The sequence below is a fragment of the Triticum aestivum genome, chromosome 7D, assembly GCF_018294505.1.
Source record: "Triticum aestivum cultivar Chinese Spring chromosome 7D, IWGSC CS RefSeq v2.1, whole genome shotgun sequence".
Taxonomy (NCBI): Eukaryota; Viridiplantae; Streptophyta; class Magnoliopsida; order Poales; family Poaceae; genus Triticum; species Triticum aestivum.
In genome coordinates this window covers 469,268,906-469,293,429 of record NC_057814.1, presented here as the reverse complement: position 1 = coordinate 469,293,429, position 24,524 = coordinate 469,268,906, and positions in this window count along the sequence as shown.

The following is a 24,524-nucleotide window of genomic DNA, read 5'->3' as shown; positions in this document are numbered from 1 at the left end:
ACCGCCCGAAACCAAAATCTGCGAGATGGAAATCACTACTGCCTATCCCTGCCACGTAAAGCCTATCTGCTGGATTTCTATAGGTTTCGATAGGGGTAGGTTTGTAATTTCACCCAAACGTGACGTAACCGCCTCTCACCCGGATTCATACACGGTGGGCGCCAAAACACAGTGTGTCCTCGGCCGAAATCGACTCCCTCCCCGATTCATATTCATACACGGTGGGCGCCAAAAACAAACTCTCGTCGGCAAATATTCGGTGTATGCGAGATTACCGTCCTATCCCCAACCGACTAATGTTGCCGTGATGTAGTAGCAATTTGAAACGGGGGCTAAGTTTGTAAATTTCCTCGCATTTGAGACAAGCGCGCCCTGAATACATGGTTCCCCCCTTCCTCTCTACCTCCTTTTTCCCCATTCGTACTCTGTGGGCGCCAAAACACCCTCTCCACCCCACCCTCCTCCGTCCGCCGCCGTCCGCCACCCCATCCACCGCCGTCCTCCTCCACCATGCCGGAGCTGATACCCTGACGCCGCCGTCCATTACAAGAGATCGACCTCTCTCATCCACGGCTTTGGACCGGGATCCTTGCATCCCGTCCTCTCGCTTCATCCCCGCCGTCGTCCACCTTGCCGGCGCCGCTCCTACGACTGTCTCGTCCACCGCGCCCCGCCGCCACCGTCTACCCTCCTAGATCTGCTTCCACGCCGCCGACAGCCATCGCTACCGCAGCACCGTCAAATTCTCAGCAGATGCGTACACGGCGCCGCACCAGAGGCGGTACTCTTTCGTATCTGCTCAACTTATTTATCGCAGCAAGAAAATAGATCGCCACTGCTTTACTCTGATTTCTTGTCTTGGTTGCAAAGTTGCCTTTGTCCGGTTTGCATCTTCAGATCCGCCATGGCACGCTCAACACTATACTCCCAATGCTTATGGTTTTCCCCTTTTATATTCCACACTAGTTAAATCATAGTAGACTAAATTTCAAAATTGGGTCAGTCGATTTTTCAGAGCTTGCCGGAGTTCGCCGGTGCGATCGAAGGGGCTCAGGTGGTTGTGTGGCCTCGCCGAACGAAGAAAAATCAACGCGGGTGGGGGTTGGGGCGGGGGTGGGGGTGGCGGAGGAACACATGCGGTGGGGGCCGGTGGTCCAGCCGGCGGCCCGTGCGGTGTTCTGTATGGGAAGAATCAGAGACGAGGAAGAAGAAGGGTTAGGAGACGTAGGATCTTCATCCAACCGCCTGAAATGGTCGAGAGACAGCTGGGAGTTGCATTCTTAATGCGCTCTGGTTCATCATGTGTGGGCACTGCGCAACCAACATTTTATTATCCAAAATCTGCTTGCTCTTCTTTACCATGTTCCTCTTCCGTTCTTCTTTAATATGTACTCTCTCCGTTCCTAAATACAAGTCTTTGTATAGATTCCACCATGGACTACATATGGAGCAAAATGAGTGAATCTACACTCTAAAATGTATCTGGATACATCTGTATGTGATCCATAGTGGAAATATCTACCAAGACTTATATTTTGGAACGGAGGGAGTATGATAGTAGTACAGTATGTTCCTTGTACTGAAGATGAGCAGGGACATTTGCAGTGTAGAGGTCTATACGGTTGGTTGTGATGGACACTTTGAGCCTCTTTGATTCGTAGGATCTTGTATACATAGGAATAGGATTTGTAGTGGCCTGCCCACTTGAATCCTATAAGAATAGCAAGGAAATGCGGGGAGCTGTGTCGCCTTTGAGAGTTACACTGATATTAACAGTACCGCAGCTTCACTTGAAGAGAGCTGGTATCTGAAGCCTTTCTAGCCGTACCGGCAATACTAGCACATATATTCCAGCAAGTTCCACTTTACTGATTTTACTCTGATGCTTAAGGTTTTCCCGTTATATCTACACTATGATCTATGTAGCTGCTTTGTGTCGCACTAGCAGCAGTCCACTCTTGAAGCTAAACACTGCAATGACTTACAAAATTGGCACCAAGGCATTGAGTGCCATTCTGGATGCAATGAAACTCATACGCTCCCCACCTGTTGATTCTTGTTCAGAATATGATCCTAATGACTATTCTAACCTCGAGGAGTCAAAGGCAGATGGCCTATCCTGTTCACCCATCAAGGTGCCTGTTCTAATTTGGCAATGTTTTATTGATTGAGGATATCTTGCATATGTTGTCTTGCATTTCTTATACTTTGTTGCACCGCCATCTACTTAGTTTACTCATCATATATGTCGAGATGCCATGCCCATCCATTATAAATACATATTCCATCTGTCATCATACCATGTTTTTCCACTCAAATGATGTTCTTGTGCATCAGACATCAAAAAGGAAGAGGGTGATTGCCGAACCTGAAGGAGCACCAGCAAAGTCCTTGAAAAACGTGGTGGTGCTGGAGAAATCAGACAGCACCCCACTTATATTGGTTGTAGAACCAGTGACACAAAACGTAGGACCGACTCCAGCAGACTGTACCCATACTTCACTGGCCACACCACTAGCCCCACCACACAGGACCTGCACTCCAGCAAAAGGAATACTGATTTCATTTGCCAGAGCACCAGCTGTACCACAGAAAAATCCCACTCCAGCAAAAAGTACAGCAAGTCCACCGGCCGAAGACCTATCCCAACTGCAGAGACGGCCAATTCCTGCAGATTGGAACCCCATTCCATTTATTCCCAGTTTAAAAGACAATGCTTTCAATGTTGTTAGGGACTACGTGCATATATTCCCATCATGGGAAGATTATTGTGAAGACAAACACCATTTTCACATCTTCCTGTCCAACTTACGTGTAAGTGCTATTATTCATGGTTATTATTTTCCTGTTTTCTGCTGATTGAACACATCAATGATTTACATTACATTGTTGTAACTAGGCGAGGGTCAATCTGGATAGTCATGACGAGCCAAGCTTGCTCGTGCTTTTCAAGGAAGCTTTGCAGCAGTATCGGTGTTACCTGAGGAAATCACACTTTGATGGCAAGTCTATAAACGAATTTCCGGTGAAGTCTCCTGTGCTAAATTTAGAAGACATTGAATGGAAAAACCTTGCTATGCACTGGTCTCGTTCCCAGGATGAGGTACTGTCTATGAAATCACATGACAATTTGAACTTCTACTTTTCCGCATGTGCCTTACGGATCTTTTTTGCAGGAAATCTGCTCGAAGAAGAATTCCGGTTTGACAAGAACGACAGGATATCACAAATATGCTGCCCGCTGATTTGCTCTTGTTAGTACCTGTTGTCCTGTATCACTGTACTTGCATACATACCTGGTTCATTATGTGACTGCGGTATGCATGATAGCTTGCTTATCAATTGTTCGCTCCAAATTATCTAATCTGTATGAATGGTTACATTAGTGTAGAATATATCCAATGCCAATGTTTTTTTAGCTCTGCATTGTTCTTGTAAGTACAGGCTGTCCTTTATCAGTGTACTTATAATGATAGGTAGTTGTTCATGTACCATCACTCGGCAGCTTATTTTCCTTTGCCCTCCATTTTCTACAAATCAGATCTATATTTACTCTTACCGTAAGGTTGGTACTAAATAAGTTTAGCTGTGCATTGCTCTTGGCTGTACCTTTTGCCTGTATCGCTACACTTACATTTATAGCTACTTGGTTATGTAGCATCACTCTTCATCTTATCTTAAATATTCTCCACTTTTCGTATATTATCACATCTATATTTACTCTTAACAAAATGTAGATTAAAGGCAATGCTTTTGAAGAAGATTCTGTGGTAAACTTCTTGAATTGCCCCCCATCAGCATGGACAAGGCCTTTATAGAGCCTGTCTTCACCAATAATGTAAGTTTTTCCATCTCAAGCCTTCAAACTTTGTTGTATATATTTGGTTAGGCATGACTGCAACAGCTGTTTATTTTTGGTGTTTGCATCAAATTGCTTGTTTAAAGTTTATTATGTAGTTCATAAACAAAAGTTTGTCCTTTCTCAATTTAAGTTTTCAGTTGTACAACCAAGTTCCTTCTTCATACCATGTAAATTAAACTATACAAAGCAAGTGATCTTCTTTTGCACTGCATGTATGCTTCTATTCTTCATCCGTAATCCAGTGGTGTGGTGAACCTACCCACTACAGCACAATGTCATATTCTGCAATGTCTTAACTATGAACAATGTCATATCATTCTACTATTATTTAAACCGTCTCTTTACTTGCCAATCTGAAATGGTATAAATTGACAGCACACTAACCATTGATACTTATAAGTTCTTGATCTATAATCCAGTGGTGTCGTGAAGCTATCAACTCCTTCACAATGTCATTTCCTACCATGTCTTGACCTGAACAATACCATATTGTGTTAATGCAATTTTAAACTGTGTCACCTTATTCGTCAGTAAGAAATGTGATGAATTGTCAGCACTGATACTTTTATGTGCAAAACCTGTCATCTGTCTGCTTGTTTATCTTTCAGAGTGAGGAAGATATAAGTGTTGAACAAGCGCAGTATCATCATCTTGCTCAGCTGCTTGCGCTGCAGCTCCCCAGCAGGGCTAACCTTTCCTGAACTCTATTGAAGTGTTGTCGGTTTTGTATATTATTTTGTCGGCGTGTTTATTTGCACTGGTGGCGATCTTTGATGCCCAGTGTATGTAATCTACTGTCTGCCTGTGCTTTATTATCATAGTGGCAAACTTTGATGCCCAGTGGATGTAATATGCCGTAATTTCTTTATTGTATAGTCTAGGTTTTTTTTTATTCACGATGTTGCAGTCATTTTACTGTATATATATCCTGTCTTCGCAGTAAACCGGCCAAACCGTAAAATTACGGTACATAATCGGGCCGTCATGCAATCACGATGTAGGTTGGGCCTGAAACGTGCTGAACAGCTCAAGGGCCGGCAGCAGCCCGAAATGAACCCCGGCCCATGATTGTGCGAATCAAATCACGGGCTTTTAACAGGCCAAAATTGTCTCGGTCCTTGTTTGGCCCAATCAGATATCGGCTGCGAGCAGGCCGGATGCAAACCGGGCCGTAGTTAGGCCCAACTATATGACGGGCTTTTAACAGGCCGAAATTAATATAGGGCCGAAATGTTAAACGGGCCCTTAACAGGCCAAAACTAATATCAGGCCGAATTACTAAGTGGGCCTTTAGCAAGTGGGCCCAAAAGCATAGTGTCCAGTTGACGGGCCGAATCTGATATGGGCCATAATTGAGCCCAAAGCCTCTTAAAGGGCCGGACCTGATCTGGGCCGTAATTTGGCCCAGAACGTGGTAGGCTTTTAACGGGCCGGATCTCATATGGGCCACTATTAGGCCCGGAGTGTGACAGGCCATTAATGGAGGGTATCAAATATGGGCCGGCATTTGGCCAAAAACATGGCAACCAGTTAATGGGCCGGCCTACTAGGGTCCTCAAAATCTTGTGGGCCTACAGCTGGGCCGACCCATTAATGTCGGCGAAATCTCATGGGCCTTTAGCTGGGACGACCCATTATGATCCGCAAGAATCTTGTGGGCCTTTACCTGGGCCGGCCCATTATGGCACACAAAAATCTTGTGGGCCTTTACCTGGGCCGGCCCATTATGGCCCGCAAAATCTTGTGGGCCTTTAGCTGGGCCAGCCCATTATGGTACGCAAAATCTCGTGGGCCTTTAGCTAGGCCGGCCCATTATGGTCCGCAAAATCTTGTGGGCCTTCAGTTGGGCCGGCCCATTTAAACTTGATGGGCCGGTCCACGTGTCAACATATCATAGGCGCGTCTCGCCCATTGGATGAGTGACACCTGTGCCAACGCGGACCTGACACGTGTCTCCTCCAGCCAATGATGATTTTACACGTGGAAAATCCCCATTGGTCGGGGCTGTTAACGGGTTATCGGATCCAAAACCCGACCCGATAGCTTAACGGCGTTCCGTTACGGTGGATGCCACGTGTCGGTCACCCTTGACGAAAGCACTTCCGTGACGCGTGATTTATCGTCATGGAAGTGGACACTTCCGTGATGATAATTTTGGTAATGTCATGGAACACTTCTACGACAGCATAGGCATGACTATCTTGATTCTGTCATAAATTTGTCATGGATGTACATGCATGACAAAAAACGCGACCTACTGTGACAAACATGTATCATCACGGAAGTGTATTTTTTTGTAGTGCACCTAGTATGACTACTAGGACTAGAGCAAGCCAAAAAGCGCGCCGCCATCACCCCCTCCTTATCGGCGACGGGAAAACCTTTGTTTTACACAGTCAAGAAGTCATTGTGCTAAGGCCTCACATGCTGAGCCGTTGAATAGAATGTAGATGCTAGTTTACGGAAACAAGTATCGATAATACGTTTGTATCTCCATACTTATATTTCTTCTCTTATAAAAAAACCGAGTTGGTGATGATGGTACGCGTGCCACATCTTGCAATATAGACCGTCCGATCTATATCTGACTGATGGAAATTAAACTAAAAGATACCCGCACCCCTCTCCACATTTGCAGACAAGGCCTTTCCTCGTTCATCCTTATCTCCAACAACATCATTGTTGAGCAATTAAGAAAGGAAGCCTCTGGAACAAACTGGCCCGGTGGCCGCTGCCGGTGTCGTCAATCCCCATGCCTCCGCTCCGTCCGACCACCAATCACCACCACGCCCCACTCCTCTTCACCTTATCTCCTATTTCTCGAGATATCATTAGTTTTTACACATGGGATTACTCCCGCATGGGTCAATCACAACGAGTGTTTTTATAAAAAATGCATCTTGATGTTTCGTGCAATGCACAAATCTTGCTAGTACTCCTACAGAATTCTAAGTGGGTGATGATGGTGTGTCTGCCATCCGTCGTTTGTGACCATTAGATCTACATCTAACGACTGTGAGGTAAGTTGTTGCCTTTTCTCACAAACATCCCACTTGTCTACCAATTTGCAGAAAACCCCATAATTAGTATCTTAAAACCAACCACATCCCTCCCTAACCTCACCAAAACAGCCCAAGGAATATATTCTAATTGAAACATAATATATCTCTAGTGATATATGTATATCAAAATTAGAGTGTTTTGTATCAAGTTTGTGAATAAGTATTATTCAAATTATGATTCGTTGCAACGCACATGAACATTGCTAGTATTTCAAACCATGCAAATTTTTTCCCTAGTATTCCATAGTTTCGAGTTCTTCATCAAGATATTAGTCACTCATGGTTGATATTTACTTTCAATCATGTACACATATGCACTATGTAACTAGCCTTGCTTATTGGGTTCCAAAGCTTAACTTTCACTCCTACTTACAATATGTAGAGTATTTAACAAAAAACTACCACTTTCAACCAGTCCTAGGAAGAATCTATTGTACAAAAAATAGCAAAAACATACCCAAAATTTCTTAATCCACGCCAAAAACTACTACCTACTGATTAGGTTAGTTTAAACCCATTTATGACAGGGTTGGCCCACACGTCCGTGCTGACGAGGCAGCTTAAACCAACACATTTTGTTTGACCGTTGACACGGGGGACCCACATCTGACCTTCTATCCTATTACGAAACTACTTCACGGATGACATGTGCTTGCACGATCCTGGGCCGATGCCTAATCCAACGACTTCCTGTATATTAGTGTTTTGAATGGATAGTGCGATATGGAGTGTCGTGCTGAAATTGTCCGTCAACCATCGTCTGTGTAGCAGTGCTCATCCTGTTATTCCCCCTCAAATCATTATTGTTCCTGAACATTACTTCAAATAGTACTTATGCGTGTTCGTCGGTGGCGCCGGAGATGAGAGAGTTGGCCGCCGCTCCACCGGACGGGCCGGACGCCGCGCTGGCCTCTGCACGGGTTGGCAGGCTGGCCCGAGCGTGACTCATGAGCGAGCAAGCCGCCACGCTGGCCTTCGCTCGAGCCAGATGGCTGGCCTTAGCGCGGCGTGCGCGAGCAAGCCGCCGCGCCGCCGTGCCAACCTAGCTAGCAAACCTTGTAGACAAGCAGCTGGACGGAGCTATCTTGGCTAGCTAGCGGCCGCGAGCACCGGATGGAGCTGCTATCCGGGCTGCCGCAAGATGGGCTTCGCACCGCCAGCGGTTTTGACCTCGCCTTCTGCCGGCGGCGGTAGCTGCGTCCCATGGCCGAGGATGACTAGGTGGACGGGCCGGAGGTAGGAGGTCACTCAGGGATTTTTGTGCAGACTGACATGTAGGTCCCACAAGTCATAACACCCGGTCGAATAGAAGGCGTTGACTTAATGGGCGACATGGGCCCTGTTTGGATACTCTAAGTCAGAGGCTAGATTCTAACCCTGAACTAACTCTAACCAAAGTGGTGTTTGGATGGCAGGGTTAGATTGACAACAAATGTATCCAAACAGGGCCATGGGTTGAAACGTGCCTATAACGGCACTTTGTAGAGTAGTCATTTCTTGGTAGGGCTGGTTGGTAAGAGCATGCACAATGGTTGATAAGGTAGTCTTATCTTAAGTCTGCCATGTATGCAAGTGGTAGTAGTTTCTTGGCATTATTAGTGGTTTCTTGCATTATTAGGGGTTTCTTGTAAGGAACAATGTACTACTAGCGACAAAAGGCGATTCTAGGTTGCGTTGTACTCCAACGAGTACTACTAGTGGTCGCGGGAGTGTATACCTCGTTTTGTGGGTTCGATCCCGGCCGAATGCACGACAGCCTCTTTTTTAATAGTAACTTCACAGCGAGCCAATATTTTACACGGGTAGTTTGAGTTTTGAAGTCAAACGGACATGCGGCACCACAATCTGGGTGCACTAGATAGCCTAGCCACATGAACTGGTTTTCCTTCCTAGCATCTCGTGGCTCGCGTGCTCGCCCTAGCCGCACCTCGCTTGCAGCTTCCTCATCAGCTAGTAGCATATTTAAACTAGCGCCTCCCAATTAAGCCCGAGGAGCCGGAAAAGCCTGGTGGGGCATTGGGAACTGTGCAATATGGCTCTGTACGTAAAGTGCTCTACTACTACTCTATAGCTTGTGGCGTTGCACGCATGGACTTCACTCCATTATCGGCTCTACTATAAAAGAAATTCCTCTTGACGTGTTTTTTTGAAACGGAGGCAAAAGCTTTGCTTCATCTCATTCATAAAGAAGGAACTACTAACAAAGTTCGACGAGATCCATTACACCTCCACAAATGGAAGCGAAAAGCCTAGTCTCGCTGTATCAAATAACTCAAATGTTCTGCCCCCGCAGTAACCGTCGCTGATAAACAGGCTGCTAGTGTGTGCGTGAGAGGAGTGGCTGAGTAGGCCAGCTACGTGAGAGGAGCGGCTGAATAGAGCACCGAGTGTACCCACTAGGACACTACGCAGGTGTACTTTCCCTGCATTGATAGTACAGCGATGGTTCTAGAGAACAGTAGTAGTACCCTCCACTTCCAACTGTAGTACCTTGGCCTGAGATTCAAGAGTTCAAAACTGGTGCACTATACTAGAAGTACAGTACATAGAACTAGTAGTACCCTCGCACTACTAGTTGAGAAAGTAGTACTAGTACTGCTACAGTACGAGTACGTACTCCTGCTTCACATAATGTAAGATGTTTTTTGACACTAGTTGGCGTGTACAAAAAATAGCAAAAACATACCCAAAGTTTCTTAATCCACGCCAAAAACTACTAGCTAGTGCCAAAAATTTCTTACTTGTGCTATTATTTACAGTATAATGCAATCCCATAACGTCCCATAATGCTAGTACTAGTAGTAAATAATAGCCTCACCCCTTCGCTACAGTTGGAAGGAACGATCTACAGTTGGAAGGGACGAGGCCCTGCGGTTACTACGCTCTGATCTCCTCCTCGCCAATTCCCTCCCCCCGAACAGAAGGCAGTTCGTTGCTGCTCCCATGGATTCGCCAGGCGGTTCTCCTCCTCCTCGGGGCTGGGAGACCTTGGACGATGATCCTTTGGGAGAAATCGCACGCCACTCCGACGTCCTCACCGCCGCAAGACTCGGTGCTTCCTGCACCTACTATTTCAAGACAATGCTTAAAATGGCTTGGGAAAAGGCCATGCTTGTTGGTCTTCCATGCGTCCTCGAGGAGAAGGTTCTTCTATGGGACAATCCTTCAAACAGTCCACCGCTCCCTGGCCATGGTTGCACGTTGACTCTGTTAGAGTTGCCGACGTTGAGAGGTAGTCGGATTTTGTCCGATGAGCAGGTCAGTAATGGAGTTTGATCATGTAGTTCTTAGTTATTCCATTGCCATCCCGTAACTTCTCCGCTGCCCACCGTCTTATATATAGGTCTGGGTCGGTACCAACGAAGATTGGCTTGCATACCTCCGGCCGGATACCACCATCATTTTGCACAACATCCACAACAGTGCGGCCGTTCCGGTAGACCCCTTCTCTCCCATTGGGATCGGCCTTCCGGACTGGCTGGGCTTGAATACGTATGATGATGCCTACATGAGATTCAAGAAGATAGCAATTGCGGACCCGCCGACAAAGCGACGCGGCTACAACGATTACTATCTCATCGCGGTGTTTGACATAAGGATTGCCATCAATGCAAGAGGCAGTAACGGCAGAGGCTGGTGCATGTTGGCGGCGGCAGATTTGTACCCCTACACGTTCGAAGATGCCGTGCGCCATCTAGGACGCATCTTCATGGTGACAAGCCAGGGGACTTTTTTCATCTGGTTTCCATCCTACGGTACGGGAGATTACAAACGGAATGCACAAACCATCATTTGCATCCCTAACGGTACTCCATTATTTTGCAAGGACCAGTCCTCCCGCGATCAAAATAAGATCGCCGATCCTGGATGTGCATTTGCATCCGCGATTCGGTCTAACCTAGAACCTTGTAGCTGACTTTGGCATATTGGGATCAACTATCTTAGCAGTCGTTACCCATGGTACCACTGATGTGCAACATGGTCACACAATCTACCACGATCGGACCGTCACCATCTACCCAGGTATTCCATTTTTTAACCCTCTCGCCTTCTCTTTCATTGTTGTACTAGTACTCTACTTACGTACTAGTAGGAGTACTTTTTACCTTGGAGGACGCGTATATCTAGCTAGGCCCTTGAAGACTTGAACCCACTAGCTGCCACCATTTTTGTTTTTCCATGTCTTACTATCTTATCCATGTAGCCAAGATTGGCAATATATAATAAGCAATATACCGGAGTAGTACTATTTGCTGCACAGTATTACTGACCACCATATTTGAGCACAACATTATTATGCATGGACCTTGACTATGTACGTCACCATGTGTCCAGATCTGAGATGCCGCGTGTACCAGATGAACGGCGCCGAGTTCGACCCCCGTGATGCTACGTGGGTGCCGAGGAACACTCTTGGAGAGTACTCGCTTTTCATTGGGGACAGCTACCCCCGTGATGCTACGTGGATGCAACCTTCCGTGCACGATACGGAAGGCATGCCGTTCATGAAGCATGGTTGTGTCTTCAGTGCGCACCGCCGGATGAACGACATGCTGGGACACGCTATCCCTGATTTATGCCGCTTCAGCTTGGATGAGTCTCCATCATGTGGAACCGGACTAGAAAGCTGTGACAATGATTCCCGTTGCCCACCGCTATGGATCGTGCCATCCATGAAGAACACCTGGGACTGGAACCTGGAGGAGGACATGTAGCCCATCTATAACGTGTAAGTGGAGTACGGTAAATTGTGAACGGTAGCGCTGTGAATATATGTAGACTAGTCGTGCACAAATTTATCACATGAATTGGAGATGAACTTGTGTGGCATACTGGCATTTGTCCTTTAGAATTTATTAGTAGTAAATGTGTTATGTGTACGTGCAACTTGTGTGGTTGTTGCACGGGCTCCAACACGCTCTTTGAGAAAAAAAGGTGGCACAACTTTGGATATACGTGACGTGGCGGCATCCTGCAAAAAAAAGCATCGTTCGCTATAGTTGTAGTACGCTCCTACTAGGACGACAACTCCTATAAAACCTTGCGCTTGGCTCTTTGCCTCTTCGGGAGGTTCAATAGTTCGTACTCGTGTGAACCTTGCACTTGGCTCTTCGCCTCTTCGGAAGGTCCAACAATGACGATACTACAGTACACATTATGCTTCTGGCAATCTGACACCGATTGAACTGCTGCACGTCCACCGCGAGGGCGAGGGCGAGGGAGAGGGCGCTGTAGTCAAAACCCTCTCCTCGTCCTGCGAACCACCGCGCGCGTGGGCGAGGGAGAGGCGTAGTAAGCAAGCTTCTCCTCATTTGGCGAGTTGATGGGACACATCAAAGTAGTACTAGTCCATACTGCGTCCTTTCCGGTTAATATGGCTTAATTTGAAACGAGAAAAATACACTGGCGGTCAACGTATGTAACAATACGCTCTTTACAGTCACTATATATAGTTTTGCGGTGATTATACGATCACTAGCTCATCGTAGAGCGCCGTATTGCACCCTACTGACCGGCCACATAGTCGACATGTTGTTGACCGGTTAAATTGTCACCTGGTTTCTGGGTCCCACCTGTCAGTTGGCAGAGCAAAGAAATTAGCTAAAAAACAAAGAGTGTAGTACATCTACACTTCTAATGCATTTAGCCTTTAATCTAAATCGATATTGATTGACTAATGCACCAACTTGTGCTCTGGGTATAGGCTACATGTCCATCCTTAATTACAGCATGCAACGACCTTCATTTAATCTTATTCTCTCAATGGTCGTATGCACACATAAGTCTGCTACTTTTGGGCGTTAATTATGCCCTAGTCAATGTGTAAATCTCTAAATGTACGGTCTTTCACGGACGTAGGGAGTAGGTTGAGCACTTGAGCGTGAGCGTGTGTGTTGCGTCGTGTGCTGTGTGCAACATGGGTGCGTGAGTGTTGCGTGCGTCCATGGGTACGTGTGAGTGTTGCATGTTGCATGCATGCATGGGGCTTACTCCCTCCCGTTGACATGTTCATATTTCAAGCTTCCTCTGTTCCCTCCATATGGTGATACTCCCTTTGTTCCCAAATACGGAGTAAAATCCTCCCTCTGTTCCCAAATACGGAGTAAAATCCTCCCTCTCTTCCCAAATACGGAGTATTTGTCTTTCTAGAGATTTCAACAAGTGACTACGTACGGAGCAAAATGAGTGAAGTGAGCGTAGAGGCATAGGGATAATGTAGAAAGGAAGTCTTCGCGATCCATTATTCCCCATCTCGGTCAGAGAGAACTATTCAACTAGTCTTCGCAGTGAAGTGAGAATACACGCTGCAGCAGATGGGACACATAATTAATAAGCTGAACCAGCGTGTTGCTGTTACTAAATCAGGCTTACCCAGTACTGCCATCATGTTTGCCAGTAGAGCACGCTTCTGTCCTCCATTAACTGAAATATGGGCCCTCTTGTGGTAGACACATATGTCATCGGTGTAACTATTTACACTCAGAAGGACGGTATACCCTGGTAGTAGTAGTAGAATTGAGATTTAATGCACTTTCTTCCCCGTCTTCCACTCTTCTTCCTCCTCTCTTCCCCATCGTCGGCCGCACACCATTTCCCCCCGCTCTTTGCTCGCCCGCCCGCGCTACCTTCCTTGGTAGCTCGCGCGTACCATATCCCCCCGCTCACTGCTCGGCCACACGAGGAGAAGCTTCTTTGCTCGCCCGCCCGAATCCACTTCCCCGCTGGCTCGCAGGCACCGAAAACCCCAATGGCAGAACCGACTGACACGCAGAGCCGCGATTGGAATTCCCTCCCCAATGTTCTCTTGGAGGAGATCTGTAATCGTATGGACCTACTCAGCACCGTCCGTCTGGCTGCATGCTCAGTGTCTTTGTACCGTCTACTCGTCTGCAACCGGCCGGCTCTTTTTAAGACACCCTGCTTGCTGATGCCCGATCCTCGCAGGTGGCCCAGACACCGACTTGATGATCCTACGGAGGTTGTCATGGTGCCCCTCGACATGCTACCACTACCCGTCCACCTGTCCTTCATGCGCGGCCACTACTGGGCGGGCATGAAGGCCAGCTGGATCGTCCTCATCCACCAATCCGGTAGTCCGTGGTGTCTCGTGGATATCTACACCCAGCGAGAGATCACCCTTCCATCTTTGGATTCCGCCGCCATCGAGCCTCGCGGCCCGACGGACACTCCTGCCTACTACGCATGAGACGCGTCGAGCTTTTGGCTCGACCTCTGTTTGCTGAAGGATGTAATCTGCGAAGTGCCCACACCATCAGAAGACTACATGGATTAGAAGCTCATTGCCGTGTTCAAGGGATTAGTCTATCTGGAATCTGGTTGCCATACATGGTTATGGCTCATCGTTGATCCTCTTTACCCAACACTTCTGTCTGATGCTATAGTGCATGATGGCATCGTTTATGCGATCGACGCACAGATTGGCTGCCTATACTGGTGGAATCTATCATCGTGTAATTGTGCTATCTCATCTCATCTTTACCTTAAGAATACGACTGCCTGTTCATTGTTACAAATTTAGAATATATAGTATGTCTATAACCACATCATTGCTATATGTTCCTCTCATTTCCTAGATTTTTATGACCACACATGTTATTGTTAGAGTTGATATGAGAACAATTGGTATCTAATGATTGTTAGAATAGATATTATGAGTATAACCTCATGATTGCTATATGTTACTCTCATTTCCAGGATTTTTATAACAATGCATGTTATTGCTTAGAGTTGATAAGATAACTACAGTAAGTGCTATGGTAGAATATGAGTAGGCCCTGTCATATCTGTTTTCTTCTCATTGTTACATGATGTTTGAACCATGATATATTGCTAGAATATGAAAGCCATTGGCTTATTTTTTTAACTTGGGGTATGATTATGACCACGGCATTGCAATTCTCTGTCTATGATATGTGTTAGTGTTATAATAATCTTAATTCCACACATACTCTGAACATGATTGTTTATTTTTGTCCTTTTGGTCTCCAATTTGAATTGTTGCAGCAGACGCAAATGCGCTGACCTTCATGATTCCAGGACCTGGAATCATACCAGCTGATGGGTGGTGGTTTATCGCTCGTTCAGCTGACGGTGGTCATTTGATGCTCATTTGCACGTACCAAATTGACCAAACCATTTCATCAAACCACATGCAGTACAATTCCTGGGGCGTTCGTGACATTGATGGCTATGGTTGCTTCGTTTTCGAGAAAGATCCCAGCTCCGTTGGGCCAGGTGTATTCAACTAGAGGCGGGTTTACAACCTCGGCAACCACTCCATGTTCCTCGGGCTCAATTATCCGATCATCCAACCAATCATCGATCATATCACCGGCGATGATTTCCATTCGCCAGGGGGACTGTGTTTACACATCATACCATGGGTTTCATGAATCACCATATCCAGAGATTCGTCGACACAACTTGTTGCCAGATAATCTTCAGTGTGTGAAAGGCATCAAGCTTCCATGCGATGGATGGCTTTTGCAAACCCGACATGCAGCGATGTGGTTCATGCCAATAGGAAATATGCACAACTTGATTCGTACTGATATGTAGACTGAGCCATGTATTCTGCTGCTGTAGCACGACCCTCTTTTGTTGGATATTATGTACTGTTGTTAGTTTGAAGCACTCCTCTGGTTTGAAGGATAGATACCTTTCTGGGATCAGGTGCATCCTAACTCACCTGCGCAGGATGTACTGATGATGATGATGGAGATGTTGTGCAGTATATATATATATATATCACTTAGGCTTCAAGTGCGTACTTGTTAGTTAAACCTATGGTTAAAATGTGACACTAAATACGACTAGTAAGTAGTACAATAGCAGTATTAGTATAAGTCGGTCAAATTATTCATCATGTCCACACATTGAATTGACGTGACAACACGCCGCGCGTGAGGTGACACAAGAATCCCGGCGGCGTGTTCGGGTATTCTGGACTTCAAATTTGGAGTACCACTTATCTGTCGAAATCTTTCATCATTCACTTAAAACAGTCGATTGATCATACATTGAGTACCATATAACTGGAATTAACCCATGCAAGTCGAAGAAGGATTGGCCGGTGCTGCCGGCTGGCGTCAAGGTCGATCCCACGGATCAGGAGCTGATCGAGCACCTTGAGGCCAAAGTGAGTGCTGACAGCGCGAGATCTCACCCTCTCATCGATTTTTTCATACCAACCATTGACAGCGAGCACGGCATATGCTACACCCATCCTGAGAAACTTCCAGGTAAGACACCGATCGGCCGTCTACTTGCACAAACATATTGCTTTGTTTATAGCTCTATTTTTCTTTTTAGATGTAGACCTGGTGAAGCAATTACAATTTGACAGTTAATAAAAAGTGAAACAAGTGACTGCAACATCCAAAGATGTTATGAAAATGCCAACTACGTACACTAAAACCTGTATTCGACAATACTGCAGGTATCACGCTGAGTGGCCTAAGCAAGCATTTCTTCGAGCGCAATTCCAGGGCGTTCAAAAGGGGCATGTGGACGCGTCGCAAGATACTGTCGGAGTGCAGCATGCACGCGATGTGGCACAACACCGGCAATACCTTGCCGGTGATGGTCAACGGCCGGCAGACGGGCAACAAAAAGGTTCTGGTGCTGCACACCAACAAGAACTTCGACCAGCAGAGGACTTACTGGGTGATGCACCAGTACCACCTGAGGGTCCTGGAGCAAGAGAAGGAGCGGGACCTGGTCCTCTGCAAGATTTTCTACCAGACGAACACTAGGGCCAGGAGTAAAAAGATTATAAGTTAGTTTGGTATTGGTACATGTACTACCTTGTCGTCCACAAGTTGGTATTGTTGTTAACAATATTTTGGTATGAACTTGGCAATTGCTTCCAACCATCATGCCGAGGGTCGACGTGGATATAAAGCTGAATCATTTGTTTCGAAACGAATTTTTCAGGCACCTGATTTTTATTTGATGGGTAGCATAAGCACCTGCCGCTCGAATTCCCAGTTCTCCAAATTTTTTGAAACAAGTTCATGGTCTTATTATCACAATGAAAAAACAATATCCCTGTTGTGTCCCAGTTATCAGTCTGTTCTTGCAGAATTCTCTCGTTTATTGAGCATGTATATTGTTTTTTCAGGCCGAGCAAGTTTCAACTGGGCTATAGACTGCCCAAGCTTGGTTTTGTTTTTAATAGGCCCAGCCCATGACGACAACGGGGCACAAAGATCCCGCAGGTATCTACTGGCCTCTGGCCCGCCAGCGTTAGTTATATTTTGTCTTACAACATCCGCAGGCACTTTTTTTACTGAATCAAACACACAACCCAGTTCTATTTTCCTCTTGAAACGCATGTCCTACATCCGTTTTCTAATCTCTACCTATAGTTTTACTAGTTCATATACATGTATCATTATATCGAAAATACATAAAATTCACTTTTCATATTTACATCCTTATTTTTGTTGTTGTTTTCCCTCCCAGCGCTGATTTTTTTACCACTGGTTTTCCCTTAAACCAACTCAATTGTCCCATGTCTTATTTGTTTACAAAAACAAAACAATTTTTTGGTAAATCAATAAGTTCTTAAAAATGTTTATCATTTCGGGATTACAAAAGTTCGGACTCCACCGAAATATGCAAAATATGGTTGAACTTTTTGACCGTGGTCCTGGGCAGAAAATGGGCTGTAATAAACTACTTATAAGAATTAGCAAATGGGCTGCAAATTATTAAAAAAAATAGCAAATGGGCTCTATGTTGTCTGTGACAGATTTGGAGGCTGACTTGTGGGCCTACTAAGTTCATGCGTACACAAGGTTTATCAAAAAACAAACTTAGTCAACAATCGACTCTACCAGCGTCAGACCGTTAGATGTCAATCTAACGGCAATCGTGCTTCTTCAGTCTCTGATCTTCCTGCCCCAGCCGCCCAAACCACCCCTGTCGGAACCGCCTGATCCCGCGTCCCGTGGCCGGCTGTGCTGCCGGGCAGGCCTCACGACCCCATCATATACTTGCATCCTTGGCCTGTCTATCCCTCTACTCACCCACACCTCCTGTTATTTCCCGGTGACGGCAGCCGAACCAGTCAACCCTCGTACTCTCCACCCCGTGGGCAGCCACTGCCTTGTCTTCCCCGGCTCCGTGTCGTTCCCTTCGTAGGCCTCGCCGTCGTCCACCGCCCTGGTGCTCTCGGTGCGGCGTGGTCAACGTGGTCAACGAACGACATCCATCGGAAGTGGAATGTACGTGGAGAGGCTGACAGCTGGGTCCACGACCGCACACAAGGAAATGCCTCCTTATTACGCGCAAAATAATGATTCCTCCACCTGACATCTGGGACCCGCCGGAAGGGCCTCTGTATTTCGGAAAAAAACGTTCCCTCCGCTGACAGGTCGGACCCACCAACTATATCTTCGGACGCAAGGAAGTGACTCCTTATTGCGCATAAAAAATGAATACCCCCTGCCAGCTGGGACCCACCACTGTGGGAGGCTGACTTGTGGGCCTACTAAGTTGACGGGGACGGAGGGCTTTGTCAACTTACTCAATATGAACGATTCTAGCTCAAGTGACCGTACGATGTCCATCCAACGGCCTTAGTGCTTCTTCAACCTCTGGTCTTCTTGCTCCAGCCGCCCAAAGCAGCACCGGTCGTGCCGCCAGCTCCTGCCTCCTGTGGCCGGCTGTGCTGCCGCGGAGGCCTCACCGTCCCCATACTACTCCCACCGCTGGCCAAGCCATCCCTCCACTCACCCACACCCCCTGTTATTCTACGGCGACGGTAGCCTCACACCGCAGCCGAACCAGTGAACCCTCGTACTCCTCTCCGCGTGGGCATCCACTACCGCGTCTTCCCCGGCTCTGCATCGTCCCGTACCTAGGCCTCGTCGTCGTCCACTGCCTTGGTGCTCTCGGCGCGGCGTGGTCAATGTGGTCAACGACCGACATCCATCGAAAGAGTACTGTACGTGGAGAGGCTGACAGCTGGGTCCACGTCCACAACCCAGTTTTTTGTGATTTGCCAAGTAAGTCGCTTTGTCAGGCCTATTGGGCTGCAAATCTTTCAAGACGAGGAGAGCTTCATTCGGCTGGCCGAGAAAATGGCTTATCAGTAATGAGAAATGGGTTGTTCATTTTTAAAACACATCAAACCGGCAATTAGTTTCAAATTTCTTTTTTTCATTTCGAGATTTTAAATTGCATTGATTTTTATGCGTGGAAAATTTGTTGGATTTTATATTGATATACATTTATTTTTAAAATTAGTTTGAATGTGACTCTAAATTTTGGGATTAAAAGCAGTTCGGACCGCACCGAAATATGAAAAATTTCGTATAATTTTTTAACCGTGGCCACAATATGGGCTGTAATGTTAACAAAAAGAATATGGGCTCCAAAAAAACCTTAAGAATTAGCAAATGGGCTGTAAATTATTAGAAATAATGGCAGATGGGATGTATGATGTTTTCCGCAGATTTGAGGATTTCCTAAAAAGAAAGGTTGACGCACAAGCAATGATTGTTGGATGTCCATCCAACGGCCGTCGTGCTTCTTCAATCTCTGCTCTTCCTGCTCCAGCCGCTCAAACAACTCCTGGCGGGACTGCTTGCTCCCTCCTCCCCGCGGCCGGCTGTGCTGCCGCGCAGGCCTCACCGCCCCGCCGTACTCCCATCGCTGGCCTAGCCATCCCTCTACTCACCCACACCTGCTGTTATTCTCCGGCGACGGCAGACGAACCAGTAAACCCTCGTACAGTCGTACTTCCCTCCGCGTGGGAAACAACTGCCGAGTCTTCCCTGCCTCCGTGTCGTTCCCTTCCTCGGCCTCGCCGTCGTCCACCGCCCTGGTGCTCTCGGCGCGGCCTGGTCAACATGGTCAACGACCGACATGCATCTGAAGTGGACTGTACGTGGAGAGGCTGACAGCTGGGTCCACGGCCGCACGCAAGGAAATGCCTCCTTATTACGTGCAAAATAATGATTCCTCCACCTGACATCTGGGATCAACCGAAAGGGCCTCTGTATTTCGCAAAAAAAATGTTACCGCCGCTGACAGCTCGGACCCACCAGCTATATCTTCACACGCAAGGAAGTGCGTCCTTATTACGCACAAAAAATGAATACTCCCCCTGCTAGCTGGGACCCAGTATAGTGGCAGGCTGACTTGTGGGCCTACTAAGTTGACGGGGACGGAGGGCTTTGTCAACTTAGTCAATATGCACGATTCTAGCTCCAGTGACCGTACGATGTCCATCCAACGGCCGTACGTAGTGCTTCTTCAACCTATGGTCTTCTTGCCCCAGCCGCCCAAACCAGCGCCGGTCGTGCCTTGTGCTCCTGCCTCCCGTGGCTGGCTGTGATGCGGCGGAGGCCTCACCGCCCCCTACTACTCCCACCGCTGGCCAGGCCATCCCTCTACTCACCCACACCCCCTGTTATTCTGCGGCGACGGCAGCCTCACACCGCAGCGAACTAGTGAACCCTCATACTCCTCTACGCGTGGGCATCCACTGCCGCGTCTTCCCCGACTCCGCGTCGTCCCCTTCCTAGGCCTCGCTGTCATCCACCGCCCTGGTGCTCTCGGCGCAGCGTGGTCAACGTGGTCAAGGAATGGCTTCCATCGGACGCGGACTGTATGTGGAGAGGCTGACAGCTGGGTCCACGGCCGCAGCAAGGAAGTGCCTCCTTATTACGCGCAAAATAATTATTCCTCCACCTGACAGCGGGGACCCATCGGACGGGCCACCGTATTTCGCGAAAAAACGTTTCCCCCTGACTGTTGGGACCCACCAGCTACATCTTCACACGCAAGGAAGTGCCTGACAGTCGGGACCCACCTGGTCGAAGCGTACGTAGTGTTGTCATTCTGGTCGCGAACGTGTACGTACATACTAGTCGATGTAGAGGCGCGCACGTGTCGTAGTACAGGCGTGCACGTAGCATGTACACGTGCGTACAGCGGCAAGTGTGCAAGAAACAAAATACGGCCACGTACATACATACGGGATGGGTCTCGAATGCCTACTCGCGCATACGTATGGCCAGGGCTCGTGTACATGGCTGGGTTGGAACGGAGAAATTGCGTTGTTGTGTTCATGGGGAGCCAACCGGCTGGGTCAGAACGGAATGCGTCGTCGTGTTCATCGGGAGGGCTTGGACGGAACAGCCGATGGAAACGAGGCCTGGCGTACCGCAGAACGGAGGAAACAGCCTTGTGTTTGACCGGCCACGGTCGAAACGGGATCATGTTCATCGGGTGGGGTCTGGCGTACCGCAAAATGGAGGAAACGGACCTCCTACGGTCGAAACGGGGGTCCTGTTGATCGGGAGGGGTGTGGCGTACCGCAAAATGGAGGAACGGACTTGTGTTGGAGCGCCATGGTCGAATCGGGGGTCCTGTTCATCGGGAGGGGTGTGGCGTACCACAAAACGGGACTCCATGGGATACTATTCATCTCTACCGTCGACCCCCTCCAGCCTCCACGGGCTACTGTTCATCCACCGTCGACCTCCTCCAGCCTCCACCTGCGATTGTTCATCCACGGGCTCCTGTTCGTCCAGCCTCCATCGTGCGCTACTCCACCAGCTACTGTTCAACCAGCCCTCTCCACGGGCTCCTGTTCAACCACCCCTCCATGGGCTACTGTTCATCCAACCATCCACCGTCTACTGTTCATCCTGCCCTCCACGGGGTGGTCCTGTTCATCCAGCCCTCCACGGGGTCCTGTTCATCCAGCCCCAACCGGCTCGATCGATCGGGGTCCTGTTCATCCAGAGGCAACACCATGGGGTCCTGTTCATCCACCCCCACCGGGAACTGTTCATCCAAACCCTCCCAGCAATGCTCACTATTCATCCAGAGGCAGCATTGATCGGCTTTAGTTAGCAGCAGTAGTGAAGGAATCGCTCGATCGGGTTCAGTTAACAGCCGTCAATCGATCGCTCGGGTTCAGTAACGCGTAGCCTGCATTGCAATTGCTCGGGTTCAGTTAGAGCCCAACGCCTCGCACCCGTGCGCGTGCGTGTACAAGAGAAACGCGCATCGCTCGGCCCCGACCACCCACCCTAACCGAGAACACCCCGATATTTTCCTGGCCCTCGCTTCTACCACGGTTTTTTCCGTCATGGATGGCCCAAAGAATGTCATGCAGCTGCGTCTCTGGCCCGCCCAGGATGGAAAGCCCATTTTCTGTCATGATTTTTGGTCATAGAAGTAGGACCCCGCCACATCTATGATGATACCGGGTTTTGTCACAATTATCGTCATAGAAGTGTCATAAGTATGACACAAAAAAAATTGTTCGGCCCAAAATGTCACAGATGTGTCTTTTTGTTGTAGTGCACGCCGTGGGCCGCAGGCAGGCAAGTCTGGGGACCCCCGTTTCCAGAACACCGACACGCGAGAATGGAGGGCATGGTAGGACACCACCATAAATAAAATATACAATCATACCAACCAAGATCACGATTAACCCACAGGACAAAACGGATCTACTCAAACATGATAGGATAACCATAGATCATTGGGAAATAATATATGCAGTTGAGCACCATGTTTAAGTAGATATTACAGCGGGGGGAGAGGTGTTACACCGCTGCATAGAGAGGGAGAAAGTTGGTGTTGACGGTAGCAAGATTGTTGATGTAGATCGTCGTCCCGATCGTTGCCCATTGTGGTACTCCGGCGCCACCGGAAGCGAGGGAGAGAGAGCCCCCCTCCTTCTTCTTCTTCCTTGGCCTCTCCACCTAGATGGGAGGAGGGATCCCCCTCTTGTCCATGGCCTCCATGGTGGCGGAGGGGCGGGAGCCCCTCTGAGATTGGATCTCCCTCTCTGTTCTCTTCTGTTTCGCGTTCCCCAGATCTGGCCGAAAACCGTTTCTTATATTCCCGGAGATCCCTAACTCCGATTGCGCTGAGATTTTTACACGATTTTTTTGGAATATAAGCTTCCTTGCGCCCGAAGTAGAGGTCCAACCGACGTTCAAGGAGGAAACAACCCACCACCACGCGCCAGGGGCCTTTGGCGCGCCCTGGTGTCTTGTGGGCTGTGTGGGCCTCCGTTTGCGATGATTCCAACTCCCAAAAATCACATATATTCCAAAATAATTCTCCGTCAAATTTTATTGCATTTGGACTTAGTTTGGTATGGATACTCTGCGATACAAAAAACATGCAGAAAACAAGAACTGGCACTTGGCACTGGATCAATAGGTTAGTCCAATAAATCATATAAAAAGTTGCCAAAAGTATGTGAAAGTGATATAATATTGGCATGAAACGATAAAAAAATATAGATACGACGGAGACGTATCACACTCTGGTGCGGATCTTACTCTGGTTGACCTACGAGGTTCAGTAGTAACTTGATCCGAAGTTTCATGATCATCATCATTAGCTTCCTCACTAATTGGTGTAGGAATCACTGGAACTAATTTCCGTGATGGACTACTTTCCAATTTGGGAGAAGGTACAATTACCTCGTCAAGTTCTACTTTCCTCCCACTCACCTCTTTCGAGAGAAACTCCTTCTCTAGAAAGGATCCATTCTTAGCAACGAATATCTTGCCTTCAGATATGTGATAGAAGGTGTACCCAACAGTTTCTTTTGGGTATCCTATGAAGACACATTTCTGCGATTTGGGTTCGAGCTTATCAGGTTGAAGCTTTTTCACATAAGCATCACAACCCCAAACTTTAAGGAACGACACCTTGGGTTTCTTGCCAAATCACGGTTCATATGCTGCCGTCTCAACGGATTTAGATGGTGCCCTATTTAACGTGAATGCAGCCGTCTCTAAAGCATAACCCCAAACCGATAGCGGTAACTCAATAAGAGACATCATAGATCGCACCATATCTAATAAAGTGTGGTTATGATGTTCAGACACACCATTACGCTGTGTGTTCCAGGTGGCGTGAGTTGCGAAACTATTCCGCATTGTTTCAAATGAAGACCAAACTCACAACTCAAATATTCACCTCCACGATCAGATCGTAGTAACTCTATTTTCTTGTTACGATGATTTTCCACTTCACTCTGAAATTCTTTGAACTTTTCAAATGTTTCAGATTTATGTTTCATCAAGTAGATATACCCATATCTGCTCAAATCATCTATGAAGGTCATAAAATAACGGTACCCGTCGCAAGCATCAACACTCATTGGACCGCATACATCAGTATGTATTATTTCCAATAAGTCTGTTGCTCGCTGCATTGTTTCAGAGAACAGAGTCTTAGTCATCTTGCCCATGAGGCATGGTTCGCAAGCATCATGTGATTCCAAAAGCCCATCAGCATGGAGTTTCTTCATGCGCTTTACACCAATATGACCTAAACGGCAGTGCCACAAATAAGTTGCACTATCATTATTGAACTTGTATCTTTTGGCTTCAATACTATGAATATGTGTATCACTACTATTGAGATTCAATAAAAATAGACCACTCATCAAGGGTGCATGACCATAAAAGATATTACTCATATAAATAGAACAACCATTATTCTCTGATTTAAATGAATAACCGTCTCGCATCAAACAAGATCAATATATAATGTTCATGCTTAACGCTGGCACCAAATAACAATTA